We start from the raw sequence: 15164 nt of genomic DNA on the forward strand, positions 1-15164 counted from the left end.
TGCCAAATCGCCCCGCTGAGGCATCTGGAAACAATGCTTAAATGCGACCTTAGAATGTTAAAAGGTCGCAATAATGACTATTTCAATCCTCATTTTCTCGCTTTGTTATTTACTCGGATGTCGGCACCATATATACGTCGTCTAAAGAACTGGCCAGACCGGAGCGTTTGGTGATCACAAAATATAAATGGATGTAAAGGATCGCTACAGTTCCTATTCCCGATGGTAATTGCCTTCATTTCCGATATACCGGCATTGTGATGAGAAGTGTTTTAAAGTTCGTCCTTCTTGCCTGAGAGGTATCTGCGGCCACCTCCACCTTCAAGACACTTTAGAGAAAGGGGTCAGACGTTTTCAGGGGAGTTGTGTCGCAAGTGTGTGCAACGCAAAGGACCTTGGTGTCTAAGGTCCATATGGCATGAGTCAAAGACCATGAGAAGCAGAGGCTTCCGGAATTCAGAGGCGAATTCTGGTAATGCATGAGCATTTCAAGGCGACAGTTCCACCTTGAAGAGCACAGCAAGAAATTAAAATAGACATATGCTGTGACCCCCATGTGAACGTATTTAATGGGTTGCAATAAATATGGCGGAAAAAACATCACAAACGCGAGCGTTAATTAAGTTTGACGGCTGAAGTAATCTGTCGCGACTTACCGAGTGCGCAAGAAGGCGAGCGCTGACTTATGAAGTGTGTTTCTTGCATGCGACATAGAAATATGCTTCCATCGCTATTCACGCGAAAGAGATGTCGTGCGTCAGCGCTCCAGCAGCTGCGCACCGCCGCCGGCCCCATAGAGAAATAATTTCACAATATTTTGGTTATCTTCAAAGAATCGAAGAAATACCGTAAACACAGAAGTATCTGGCCGTCTAAAAGACCGGGATTGCAAATGTTGTTCTTTCGCGATGACATATCGCTCCAGAATAACGATTACTTCACTACGACGTTCCCTTTAGAACAACACGAATTATTATCTGATCGAAAATGGCAAGAGAGAAAAATATCCAAATGATAATCTTTGTATAACTTGGCTATTGCATTTGGATGTCACTTTTGCCACACTTGAATGAATTCCGAACCTGCAGCATCACAGTGACTTCTGCAACACGCTCTTACCGGTACCCCACCGTCAAGGTCGCAGGCATGCGCATGTAGGATTCATGTCTGCCGCACACGCTGTGCTGCGCAGCACCCTGGCGGTGCCCCTGACCGAGTTCTGGACTCGGGCTGGGCGTGCGCGTGGTTGCGAGACCAAGGGTAAACATCGCGCGTGGAGCGACCTTTCAGAAGGTCCGCGTCGCGGCAGCCGCTGCCTGGGAAGCCGGCGTCAGGCCGCCAGCTGTTGGGAGCGGCTGCGGCGGCAAAGGGAACACGTGACCCACCGCGACCAGCTTTCTTCGTTCTGACCCTTCGCCGCGCAAGCAGCGCCTGGGCTTGGATCCGTGTCGCTTTGCCACAAGCAGTGCAGCGGAAAAGTCCGTGCGCCGGTAAGCCTAACGCAGGCCTGAGTTGGCCGCCGCTCACCCTCACCTCTCTTCCGAGCGAGGCAGCAGCTGTGCCGACGACGCAATCAGGTGGCGTGCGCTCGCCGTCCGGCGACGGTGCTTCTGCGCGTTCTGCGACTCATCACAGTGAACGGCGCACGTATGACTACGACGGCCACGCGGCTCGCTTTACCCGATCCGGCAGCAGCAGTTGCGCGACAACCTCCGTGTGGTACTGCGCGCTTGTTGTCCTCGATCCTGTGAAGGCGCCAAGACGGATTAGGCGGCGCACACGCTGCCGCCCGACGAGAGACGGCCGCGTAGCTCCAGGTGAGCATAACCAACCACCTTGATTTCCTGCCCTGCCGGCGGCAGCGCGCTCTTGAGAATGAGTCGGCGATCTCATCACTGCCTCATTCTCACAATGTGCTGTGCACGCCGGCGGTTCTTAAGACTGCGTTCGCCTAGCCCATTCGGAATACATGGAATAGCTTTTCCCGGTGTGCGGACGCTGTCTCGTACATTTGTCAGGTGCCAACGAAGGCCTGAGTTTATGCAAGTGCGGGAAAAGAAAGCAGTCAACCGAAGGCTGCATCAGATACGCGTAAACAAGCAAAATGGCAACAATGCATGTGTTCTGTGACAAGCTGCTGCTGAAGTTTTACAGATTGTTGGTGGGATGTACGGTTCACCGCTCGTCTGAGCCAGCTTTAACAGGAAAGAATACTTTAAAAAGACATTAGCAAGAAGTGAGACGTCGTCTTGCCTTTGGGAACTAAAAGGAAAGCTTCCCTCTCTGCGAGAGATGTCCCACGCATTAATGGTTCCTTCTCCTTCTGTCATTGCGCACTCATTAGAATTTTCCAGTTGCAATAGGTTTTTTGATGTTACATCGGTTTATTCACGATAGCAGCGCGAGTACAAACGCCTTCTATCTACGCGTATCATTGTTTAGTGCATAAAAGTTCTGTCGCGACCGAACTCTGTAGTCACGTTTGGCAAAAGATTTTCATATTTTAATTCTTTGTGGCAGCTGCTCTCGCTGTCGCAATTTATGATATACGTCCAAAACATTTAAGACCGGTGTTCTGTCATTTTCGTTATTTCGTTCCCTTCGTCGTTTCGCACTGGTATATGAGAGTCCTCTTAAACAAGTACTGTGTATGCTTTCTTGGTTTGATTGCTTGTTTGTTTGTTTGTTTGTTTGTGTTTGTTTGTTTGTCCCTTCTCTTCTTTTCAACGAAACCATTCCTTATCTCGCATGTTCGCCTTAATTTGCGTTTCTCTGCGATCTGAATCGAACATAGCGCCATCTTTCTTTTCCGCCATGCTTCCGTACTACAATGTCTCCTCTCGCGACAGGCCCAGCGATTGCGTTCTCAGTGGAAATGTAGCGTGCTTTAGGCATCTCCCCCCTCGCCACATGATATATTAGAGAGTGCAGCTCCTTACGTGCCGTCGAGCCTTTTGTACTATTATTAGATGAGCATTATTGTTTGCTTTGGTTGACAGCATACGCACACAGAAAATTTGCCTCATTTTGTGCTCTCGTTTGACATGTGGTGCTCGAGTAGATTACTGGCCCAGAAAACTGATTAGTGGTCACAGACCTATGTCCTGAAATAGCGGAGCGTATCCTTTCCGTCTTTCTTTCTTCTTTTTTTTTAATCAGTAGCACTCTGACTCAGAATATAGAATCGCTGGCATGAAACATCCCCGCTCCCTATTTATTTATAAAAAAATAGCGTATGCGAGCCCATATAAACGTAGGTGCGCAACTCAAGCCCTCGTGTAGGTCCTTGGCATAAATAAGTTCACAAAGAGGGGTCAGCTATTATACAACTATAAGATATATAAGATATCCTTACCGTCCTTATCTTTTTTTATTAATATTGTTCCAGTATATGTAAGCTTTCTGTTTGATGTTCCTGCATATTTAGGCTTGTATTTAAGCCTGCGTTGCAGTATACTTAGACTTGCTGTTTATAGTCACATTACATATGATTATAACAAAGTCGATGGAAACACGGGCAAAGAATACACTAGCAAAGTGCTCCAAATGAAACAAAAGTAATTCAAAAACAGTATGCCGGCTTAAGTGTGTTCTAGCGCCTTTCAATTAAAAAAGAAGCACAGTGGGATAGCACCATAATCCCTTACCTGAAACCGTAATTCTGTAAAATATGCGTTCCCATAAAGCTGCTACAATCAGAGAGCGCGGTGATGCCCTTCGAACTAGGGTCCGGTCATTCTACGGCCTATTCCCGTCATTGCCACGCAGAGCTCTGCTCTGACAAGAAACTCTGCGGCGCCTTCGTTTTCCTTCATCTTGCCTTCACCAGAATATTATATACATACAACCCTTCTGTTATTCAGGCCCCAACTTACCTTTCAGCGTCTCTATAATGTCTTGTAACGGTGACCTAAGTATGACTTGGTTCACTTAAACTGCAAGTAAATAAGGCTAACATGGTCTGCCACTGCGTGCTAATAAAATCTTATTTTAAGTTTTAACAGCGTAAATGCGGGCGGTTATGGAGTCGTGGTGTCACTTCAGTGCAGCGGAAGGCTGCAAAAAGTAGGAATGGGCAAATATCCGAAACTTTCGAATAACGAATCGAGTATTTATCTATTCAATTCGGTCCTGAGTTGAATAGTCATTATTTGCAAATGAGAGTATTTTCTGAATAGTTTTGAATATTTCACATCATCAATAGAACGCTATCAATCATAAAACTAAAGCACAGTAGCGATGAATTTCATCCAGGCAATAGTGGGCGCATACAACGAGGAGGTAGTAGAGCGCACTGCGTCGCTCTGGGAGCCATACTCTGAACCGCGATCGCTTGTGACAGGGGAGATTCCTCGGCGACTGACTGTGAATGGCTGACTATTATTTTTCTTTTCTCTCCTTATCTCTTCTTCCCTTTTCCCCCTCCCCAAGTGTAGGGTAGCCAACCGGGCACGTCCTTGGTTAACATCCCTACCTTTCCTTCTTAGTTTATCCCTCTCTCTAATTCCCTTTCAACTTTTGCTCAGCCATGGCGTTCGGCAATGAGTATTGTTTTGTGCTTTTTCTGGATAATGCCTCTGTGCGTTTGCTTCTAATTAAATCTGAATACGCTTGATTTCAACATTATTTGGCATAATAGCGGCACCCTATGCAGCGACCACTTCAACCCGAGAGTAAGTGCTTTAATGGCTCTATCACCGCGGGAGTTGACGCGCATTTCTGATCAAGTGTTCAAAAGAAACAGGAAGCAAGGAGAAGAAAGGCAGGGATGCCTATTAGACGAGCGTCCTGTTTGCTACCCTGCACAGGTGTAAGGAAAGGGGGAATAGAAAGAATAATAAGCAGACTGAACACTGCGTGTGCACGTGGAAGGATGCAGAGGTCTACAAACGGTCGATCAGACCGGTGCACTTCAAGAACTGCACTACTACACGAACAGCTTCTTGTGCCAGCGATGGATGTGGCCGTGGCCCGACTATCTTTGACCCAGAAAATTGTCCCGAGTCCAACCGATTTAAAGTTGTCCTGAGAGAGAGAGGCGTTGGACGTCGTGATGGGGGCAGGCACACAGCAGGTGCTCGCACCTACAGGACTCACACATCGGGCTATCGAGCATTGCAATGCGGCAGGAGTAAGACAAGGTTATTTCGCAGCGGGAGAGGCTAGTTGGCACTTGTAACCAAGAGGGGAGTTCAGCTTACGCAGTCGGCAATTGAAGACACTAGGAGAACTTGAGAAAGCTTCTCTTTCCTGAGAACGATGATTGGCCTTTTCAAGTCCGGGAGAAGCTAGGTTCACTTGAGGCTGTCGTAGGCACCGCAAGAGAGATAAAGGTTTCGACGCAGATGCATAAGTTGACGGTAAACACTCTTGATGAGACTAATCACAGGCGAAAAAGTCGCTTGAGGTCACTCTGCCGGCAGGAAAGCTAAGTCATTGTCGGGTATCTTTGACAGGTGGCGAATGCGCGTTCTGAGAAAGTCGACAGCGACGTTGATCTGGATCGTATGTTTTCTTTCGACGGAGACTGTTGCTAGTGTTGAGGTGCCTTGAGGTTAAACATGTGCGTAGGGCTTGATCTTGCATACTCTCCAGAGCACAAATGTTAGTCTTGCATGTGTTTGATAATTCTTGCAGACTGTAACGTAGAAGTCCGAGGAACTGGGTCCTGCTCACAGCTGCAGTGCTCTTAAATCGCACTTGTACGCCCGAAGTTTTCCTGCACAAGTATGTGATGTTCGCAGATTCAAGACAGCAAGAAGCGATAAGAAGGCTGTGTAGTACTTCATTGGGCGGCAGCTAGAATGCTGTCTGGCTGCACTCATGCAGGTGCTCGCTTTTTGTAGAGCCCCTGCTGACGTCACTTGGCGCGTCACTTATCACGCCGGTAACAAAACTGCGGCGGCTCGTATCAAAGAATTCGAACAGCTGAGTAGCAGCAGATAACTTCTTCTGATAGACGCAGTGAGGGCTCTACGAAAAGTTGTGGTCAATGATGGCTCCAAGGAAGTGGATACGTCTTAGCATAAGACACAAGCTAGTCACTGATTGAAATGAGTAACGATGACATAGGTTTCCGCGTAAAGGCACCCAATGCGCACTTTGCCGTAGACCCACTGATGTAATTGTTCACTGAGACAAGACCATGTCATGGTTGTCCTCTGCTGAACAAATGCAAACGTCATCAGCGTATATTGAGGAATGAACTGTGCGTGGTGACTACTCAGCAAAAGTCCTACGAGGACGATGTTGAACAACATTGGGCACAACACCCTTCCCTGTGGCCATCATGGCGCATCACGACACAACGCCAGATGTAGTCTGCCGATGTTGGACCATCCTCGGTCTGCACGAAAATGCACCTCTCAGTCAAATAGTCTTGTAATCCACTGCTACATCTGACCACCAACTCCTTAAGCCTCTAGTGAGCTTAGTAGGCCTCGTGGGCAACGTTAAAATTAAATTATGTGGTTTTACGTGCCAAAACCGCGATCTGATTTTGAGGCACGCCGTAGTTGGGGACTCCTGGAATTTAGAAATCCTGGGGCCCAGCACCATAGCCACTAAGCAACCACGGCGGGTATCGGCGATGTTGTCGTATGCGTCTTTGACATCCAGAAAATGTGCCATTGATATAGACGCTTGAGGTATTTTTGTTTTTGAACCCTGGTAAGGTCAACAAGGTTGTCGATCGCTGAGCGACCTCACCGAAAGTCCACTATGACATCAGGATAGACGTTGATTCGCTCAAGGTGCCATTCCAGTCGAGCAAGGATCATTCTGTCCATCACTTTGTTCACGGAGCTGGAAAGTGCCGTCCGACGATATGATGATAAGGCGAGTGGAGACTTCACAGATTTCAGGATAGGGATCAAGTGGCTCGGTTTCCATTGTCTAGGGATGGCGCCGTTGTTACCATGACACATTGTAGTAATTGATCAGCTCGCAATGTGCACTATTTCCAGAGTGGCATAGGGCAACGTACGGGAAGCCATCTTGCTAACGAAGAACGCCTGCAGGTCGCCAATGCAGCGTCATGCTCCTCGAATGAAACTGGCCTGTTCATTTTTTGTACGCGTGACCCAGCGACGAAACTAAGAGCTGCATTAGTATTGATGCAACAATCCTTGCGCAGAACCCTTCCACCAGAAATTTCGAGTGGCGTTGGTAGAAGGCCGGAGCAGAGAAACGCTGCCTTTGATTCGGACAAGAACGAAGACCCTTTATGGTCCTCCATATGTAGGACAGCCATCTTTCGAAACATCCACAGTGATGTGACTGCATTCGATGAGGTCTCCGACGATTAAGCGACTGACCGGAAGATTTCCATCGCTTCTCTTCTAGTTTGTCCATAGGACGCTGGGTTCGCTCTCTTATGCGCCGTGAAATCTCGAGACCTCGAACAGACTTCGTGCGCCTATACCTCATTTCTGCCTTTCGGCGTGCTGCACTTAACTTCTCCAGTTTCATATCGAAGCGTGCTCACCTTTCTGGCATTGTAAACGAGCAGATGAATGCTTTCATTGCTTTCACAATTATATTTGCTGTATTGCGTAAAATCTCTTCCCAATATGCATCATTTTGATGCCCCTTAAATCTTAATTGATTAATTGCATGCAAGATATTAGAAGAAGATTGATCAATTCCACTAATATGGCTGCTTCCTTGTGTATCTATGTCCATAAACTATTGTACACTCAAAGCGAATCGCCGTGACACCATTATCAAGTTTAAGCAGCTGCTTTATGGTTTACCCCACCGATACGTTAAAATGCCGTCCTTCAGACGACACGCACATGGTCTGCGGCAAAAGAGATAATACTCCTGCCTCTGGAGTCAATCTTGGCGCTTCCCCAAAGCTAGTGACGCGCTTTGAAGTCACCTGCAGGGACTGAGGGTCTAGTAGTCTTGAACAGAGGTGTAGCAACCCCTTTTTCCCGGGAGGGGGTGGGAGTTGGGGAGCGGTGCGTTTGCATCAAGTTTTACGTAGAAAACTTGGTAACGTAGGGCTAACAGAATGGGCTTCACACGAGGCCATTGCGCTTGTACCTCCCGGAGTCACGTGACAGCCGCCGACGTGCCATCTCTACTGGAGAAATGAAGATAAGGGAAGTAGTTGACCACCTGGTCAAATCGAACTGATGCGAGCTAATAAAGAGTTTAAAGGAGGTTTCGGTTTCTGACTCGCTGTTCTTGCGAATTTGTAACCAAAAAATGCAGTCGGTAGTGATTCAAGGCAAACAAATGGTGTAAAAGGGCTGTGAAGTTTTTTAAACAGGTTCTTGCAAACTTTGTAAAGATTTGCTGGTGGCTGTATGCAGGTTATTTAGTAATGACATACCCGAGAAAAGCGCTCTGAGTTGAACTACGTGACAAGATTAGAGCAATATACATTTCCACAACAAAATGCAGCGGGTAATTGGGGCTGTCTAACGTTTCCGGCTGAGGGGGGGTGGGTTGCCTCCCCCCAATGGACAAGTCCGGGAGGGGGATGGGAGCACCCTTGCACCCTGCCCCCCACCACCCGTGATCGAAGCTTATGGCTGTTAATAACGTTTCTTTAATCCTCTTGCAGTCGAAGCGACCTGCCGGGGATATGTTCCAATAAGTATGACGGATACAGGGGCGATATAACATAAAGCTATTCCAAACTTTTCTGTTCTAATTCTGCTATCAGCCCTCTTTGATTGGTGAAAAAATGTTCGGGCCTCCCCAACTACGCCTGTTTCTCACGCGACGTCATGAAAACCGCTACAGAGCCCCATCTGATATTATGTGTGCCTACTGATTATGCATGATTACACCGAACAAAAGAAAAATAATTATTTCTCATTCGACACCTTTTTCGCCATAGTACTCTGTCATTGATCAAACGTTTTCGGACTGCGCCTACTTCGCCTCTCTGTCACGCGACGTCACAAAACAGCGAAAACGCATAGCGTCAAAGTGACGTGTACGCGTTAAAGGCACATTAATATGCCAAAGAAAATTTAATTTATTTCTGAATAGCAGGAGACGGCCCCATTCTGAAAGGAATAGAAGATGGCTGCCCGCCGCTTGCTCTGGCACTAGCTACTCGAAGCGGGCGCGGAGCATGGATTTATTTGCGTAAATAAACATTTTTCCGTGGCAGTATAGCGTTATCGAGCCCTTTCGGAATGTATGCGACATCACTTTGCCAACTCTTCTTTGCTGAGGATCCGTTCTGGCGGCCTGTTTAATGTTCAGTTGCACGCCGCCGTGATTTTCGACCAGCCACCGGCAAGCTAAGAGGAAGGGAACCAACCAATCACAGACGCCGGCATCACGTGACCTCCTGATCTGGTTACCTACTTTCATTGTGCTGGCTCGGCCCCATCGAACTCCTCTCCACTTGAGCGTGCTCCTCACCTCTTGTCAGTCAATTCGATAAGGAAACTTCTCAATGTAAGCAATGCTATTCGCTTTGAAAGCAAAAAAAAAAAGGACCTCCTATAAACGAGGAGCGCGTTTGTCTGAGTGAGCTTTTCAAACAACGCTGCGGGTTACCGCCCGATGCTTGCGTCGGTGGTTACGTAAATATGACGTCAGGAGATTGGAAGAAAAACAGATTGGAATAGCTTTACGTTAAATGGCCACAGTTTCTTTTTTCAATATTCATGCTGACATATTGATTGTCGTCATGAGGTTCTACTCTGCCGGCAACATACGTAAAATTCGTGTGGATGTGGATGATTACATTGCTGCACGCACTACATGTGGACGAGACGAAAGTTTCGTAACTAGCCAGTCAAGGGAAAACCGATGTATTTGGTTCAGAAATGAGCAATATAGGGAAGAGGTTTTTAAAATGATAGTGACGTTTCACTTCGTTAACTCGGATTACGCGCAAGCGTATGGGTGCTATTATTCCCTATTTGTGCATTGAACCGCATTGTAGCGAGCCGCCTAAAAGTTCTTCGGGAGCCCCCTGGGCACGCCTAGCCCGCGCCTATTGCCGGTTTTGTTCAGCTCGTGCCCGGCGTTTGCCGACGACTTCGGGGTCAGTCGACTAACGCTCGGCCTGCCGCCGCTTCCGTTGCTTATTCGTGCTTCTCACTCAGCCTTTCGATCGCCAGACGAATCCGGTACATCCAGAGCACGCACAAAGCCCGTAGTAACTGCCAGAGGAGGGGGCCTGAGCCGGCAGGACTGTGCCCTGCGTCTTCGTCTTCGCGTCGGCTGCTGCAGGACAGCTGAGAGGGTACACCGGCTGACAGGTAACGGCGCACCGTTCTGCGACAGGTGCGCCGATGTCCGGACTGTAGAGCATCTACTACTCCAGTGTCCGGCGCGCGCGGCAGCGCGTGCAACCCTCATCGCAGCATACCGTCACCTCGGGCTCCCGTCGGACAGTACCCAGGCGCTCTTGTTTCATTTCCGCGCATTCCTCCATGGTCAAGCACGCCTTTTCGGCGTTGCTTGACTACTTGGAATGCGCCAACCTGTGCATGCGGTTGTAGCCGCGCCGCCTTCATGTTCATTCGTGCCTTGCTGCTTGACTACTCTCCCCTATGTACCCCAAACTTTCTCTCTTACTGTTTGTCCCTCTCCCTTACCCATACAACGCTATTGAGGTGCCTTTGAACGAGAGGCAGTAACGGCGCTGCACTTTTCGCTTTCAAAAGATGAAGCACCAACAGAGAGAACGCACGAATGAAGAAATAACAATGCAAACTACAACAACAATACTTTTTTTTTCCGTTAAAGTCACACACAACCCACCGCACCTCTGCCTACCCTCCTCCTCCGCGACGCTCCGCCGCCTTCCTCCTTCCCCACACTGCCGCGGGGTCCTCCTCTCCACCTACAGGCGCTCGCTTCGCTGTTCCAGCTCGTCGGATTCCGATATAATCTCGCCGATTTCACAGACGGGATAAGTACGCTTGCGCGTAAACCAAATTGACGGAAGTATGATATACGGGTCCTCAGACCTCTGGCATTCCATTTGAAGTTCGCGGCTTTTTTACTTCAGCACGAAAGAAGGTAATAGGCGTCCCGTGGTCAAAAATAAGGCATGGGTGAGCCAGGCCCTCCCTGAGGACAGGGACGCCCTGGTGTATCTTCGCTTGACCTTGTAGCTCCGCGCAAGTTCAAAGTCATCATTGGACAAATCCTCACTGCTGAGCGAGTAGACACGAGTGTCTTCGCAGTCTCTGTCGCTCTGTCGCCGGTCCGCTTCCTGGAGGCAGCAGCCGTTGAGATCGTCATCCGATACAGAGGCGTGGGGATGTGCACTTCCATTGGCACCACAAAGCAGGCGGCCTTCCAAGTATATACGTAGAAATCAGCAGAAAACACTGGAGAAAGAGAAAGCAGTGTTCTGATGATGTAGGCTTATGCCTCAGGCGCGAAGGAAAGAGACAGCTGACCCGACCCGAATCGCCGATTTCACAGACGGGATATGTACGCTTGCGCGTACATATCCCGGAATTGAATTGCCACGGCCACATATGGCCGGGAATATATATATATATATATATATATATATACAGGGAAGTGGATGCGCGTATGAAGCGATTTATTGATGTTTCGGCCGGAGTCCGGCCTTCATCAGAATACAATGTATGGCGTAAGTACAGTTTATATACATGTGTATATCAACCAGATGAAGATATGTTTACATAAAAACCGAAAAAAATGCGCGAACAGAATGCGTGTCAGTCGTTCTGAAGAACAGCTGATACATGTCTAAACAGATGGCGTTTGCAAACACATCATTTGAAGATACGCACAAAAATGAAATTCGAAAGAATTGTCAGGTGGCAGCGAAAAACGTCACCGAATAGGTGCTATGTCATCAATCAAGAACAACAAATGAAGAAATAAAAATAAAAACAAAAACTAAAAATAGTGACATGCTAGTAAAAAGGAAACACAGAGCCGTACTGGTAAAAAAAAGGGGGAAACGAGAGAAGATGTGACGGGCTATGAGAACAGGCAACTCAATTTTCCTACACTTTCATTCAAACGAGACGCGACGGTATCAAACTTATAGATAGGAAAGGATTCACGGGCTTCTCTATCATAATTTGAGCGAAATCCCGATTCAAGCAACGTGACTTTCATCTTATCAAATGAGTGGTCAGGGAGATGCACGTGTTTTGAGATGCGCAGGTTGGGCAACGTATTAGCGTGGCATTTGTGATTGTTAAAGCGCAATCTAAAAGGCCCTTCGTTTGTCCAATGTACTGTTTCTTGCACAGTCTACATTCAAGCATACATATTACACTTTTAGTATAGCAGTTAAAATCACCTTTGATATTTAAATGAAAGTTTGAAGTCGTACTAGTTACCTGCTGCGATGTACTCATGTAGGGGCATACTTTACATCGCGGTTGTCGGCAAGGATGGCTTCCAATGGCGTTAGGGCAGTCATTCTTTGATGATGGTGATAGTATATCTTGAATATTTCTAGCTCTACGGTATACTACTGTAGGCGGCTCAGCGAAGATGTCGTTGAGGCGTTCACTTTGCATTAGGATATTTTGGTGCTTCTTTTTTTTGTACATCTGAAACAAGTGGGACTGACACAGAATGGCGTAGGACAAGATTTGTATGGGGTGAGGGAGTCGGTTTCTTCGCAGTGGACAGAAGCGTCCTACGGTCATGCACGTCTGCCCGTTTTAGTGGGTCGTTAATTAGTTCTGGTGGATAATTGTGTTTGACTAAAGCGCTCTTTAGAACTCCGCAATTTTGGGAAACCCGGATTGTTCAGAGCAGATTCTTTTGAAACAGAATGCTAGTCTTGCAATGTTTAACGTGGTTACTATCGAAGTGCAAATATTGATATCGCTCTGTCGGTTTTTTGTAAAGGGGAGTAGGTAGTTTATCATTCAGCACTCAAACGCCGATCTCGAGGAAGTTAATAGTAGATGCATAATGCGCGTGAGAAAATGATATGGTTGGATGGGCACTGTTAAAATCAGAAATTAAAGAAAGCAGCTCCTGTTCACCATGCGACCAAATCATAAAAGTGCGGCGATTGAGTGCGGGGAGTGCAGTGATTGAGGCGGCGAGCTCATCGATGCGGGCCTCAAGGCGCGAAATCGCCGGGTCTGTAGGTCGTCAGACAGCAGTGACGGAAGGGAAGGTCGCCTCATGAACCTGATCGGCGAGCTCCACTAGGCGGTCGAGGATGCCATCGCCGGCTGCCGCGAGGACGAGGCGGATGCGCTGTGAAAGGCGTCGGAGGAAAAGCTCTCGAAGCAACGCTGAGTGGGTGGGTACGTCGCGCTCCCCGAGAAGCTGTCGCATCCGGCGCAGCTTCTCGGGGAGCGCCGGTCACCAAGGTCCTCGTCAGTAAGGAGCTGCTGGAGGCGGGTGAGTTCAGACGGCAATGAAACTCCCCAGCACCTTGGTCTTGGGGTGCTGAAATGGTGTAGCGCCCGTGGGGGCGGAGGGAACGTCCGAGAGAGAGCTGGCAACATCAGGCAGAAGGACTGAGGCGACGTGTTAGTAGCGCGCCGTTTCCGAGGTGATGCGGTAGAGGCAGAATTGCGTTTCGATCTGGTGAAACCAAGATTGCGGGTTCTGGGGTCAAAAGGGTGGGAGGCGAAGCTTCCGCAACGAGACCTCCTGCGGACGTGAGTCCTCTTCCGTGGAGGTTTCAGACGGATCAGTCATTGGATTCGTCCTAGGTCACCACTTGTAGGCTTATGCCTCGGGAGCGAAGGAGAAAGACAGCTGACCCGAATCGACGCCGGAAAAGAACCCCGAGCCGTGGCATCGCGTGCCATGGACAGGCGCCGTCTTTATTTTCTTCTCATGCGGGCGCGCGCTATCGGGATTCTAGGCGCCACCCAAGAGAGGACGCAACAATGATGATGATTATTCTTCAAGCCAAGGCACGTACCCGATGGATTTGGACGCACTCATATTATGCGTTAACATTTTTAGGGTACTTCACTCACTTTCCCGGGGCTGCATATGTATGTATGTATGTATGTATGTATGTATGTATGTATGTATGTATGTATGTATGTATGTATGTATGTATGTATGTATGTATGTATGTATGTATGTATTATGGACTCGTATCTAACCGTCTTCCCGCTTACCTGGTGTTACGTTTCGCCTACGACGCGCGGTATAGCCGGCGCGGATGCAACGGACGCCGGGGCTTCGTTCAAAGCGGCGGACATTTTGGCCCGTTCAGCGCTGCCGCAACGCCTCCTGCCATGCGCGTCCAGGCATGTTTGAATGCCACGTGTCTTCGTGTGTGCGTGTGTGTGTGTGTGCATGTTGGTGCCCACGCTTGTCAAAGCGCGGCAGCCGGGGAGAGGAGCTCCCCAACTGTGAAGCGAGGAGGTCTGACCGGCGCCGGCCCGGCGGATGCGTCACCTTCTAGTCTCAACGTGTCCGCGCGGCGCCGTCACGTGCGCCTCATCGCGAGCCGTTGCTTCTTGCCCTCGACTCCGAGAGCATAACAGCAGCTGCCCCGGACGCCAAGAAAGGCTCCGATTTCTTCCGTCGAGTAACGTGCTCTCCCGTCTCTCCACTTCGGTCGACCTGACCGGCCGCTCTTTTGCGATGCTAGAATAAACAAGTTGTTCTGTTAGCAGTCGACTCATCCTTTGCCAGCACCTTCGGATGCTTCCAGTTGTGCCCCAGGCCGCCAGGCCAACGCTACCCTTGGGGCTTGCGACCCAGATGCAACACTGGGTCACTGGGTAGTTTATGGTCGAATGGATAGCACATCGGGGGTTGCTGTGCTGAGGTAACGGTGTTCAAAACCAACCATCAGACCAACTTGGATCACTCAGGGTGTGTGCATATGTGGCGCTGTTCCACGAACCCCTTTCACGCCGACATGAATCACTGTAGATGCAGGATTGAGTAGGTACCACTGTTCAATTAAACTCTTTTACGTCTACTTAAATAACTTGGTATGTACCACTTGGTCTGTGCTGATCTGCAATGAACCTCTTCGATGCCAACTTGTGTCACTGAGTATGTTCCAATATGTGTGTACCGCTCTTCAATGGACGTCTTTAACGCCAACTTGGGTAACTAGGTATGTGCCACTGGGACAGTACCGCTGTACAATGACGAAAAAGATTCTTTAAATTTCTGCAATACTGGGAGGAATCAAACCCACGTCACAAGTTTTCCTCAAGCACAGCAACCCGATGTTTTAGCAGGCT

The 15164-nt window shown here is 48.6% G+C and overlaps 1 protein-coding gene across 3 annotated transcripts in view; it reads left to right on the forward strand.

Annotated features, from left to right (window-relative positions):
* Window positions 1-1103: 1103 nt before the first annotated feature.
* Window positions 1104-15164, forward strand: part of LOC126544339 (uncharacterized) — an 803357-nt gene continuing 789296 nt past the window's right edge. For all 3 annotated transcript variants that reach the window (XM_050191622.3, XM_055062080.2, XM_050191623.3), the window contains exon 1: window positions 1104-1817. The gene's annotated coding sequence lies outside the window, so the exon portion shown is untranslated. The remainder of the gene's footprint in view (window positions 1818-15164) is intronic.

This window comes from Dermacentor andersoni, chromosome 1, assembly GCF_023375885.2.
Source record: "Dermacentor andersoni chromosome 1, qqDerAnde1_hic_scaffold, whole genome shotgun sequence".
Taxonomy (NCBI): Eukaryota; Metazoa; Arthropoda; class Arachnida; order Ixodida; family Ixodidae; genus Dermacentor; species Dermacentor andersoni.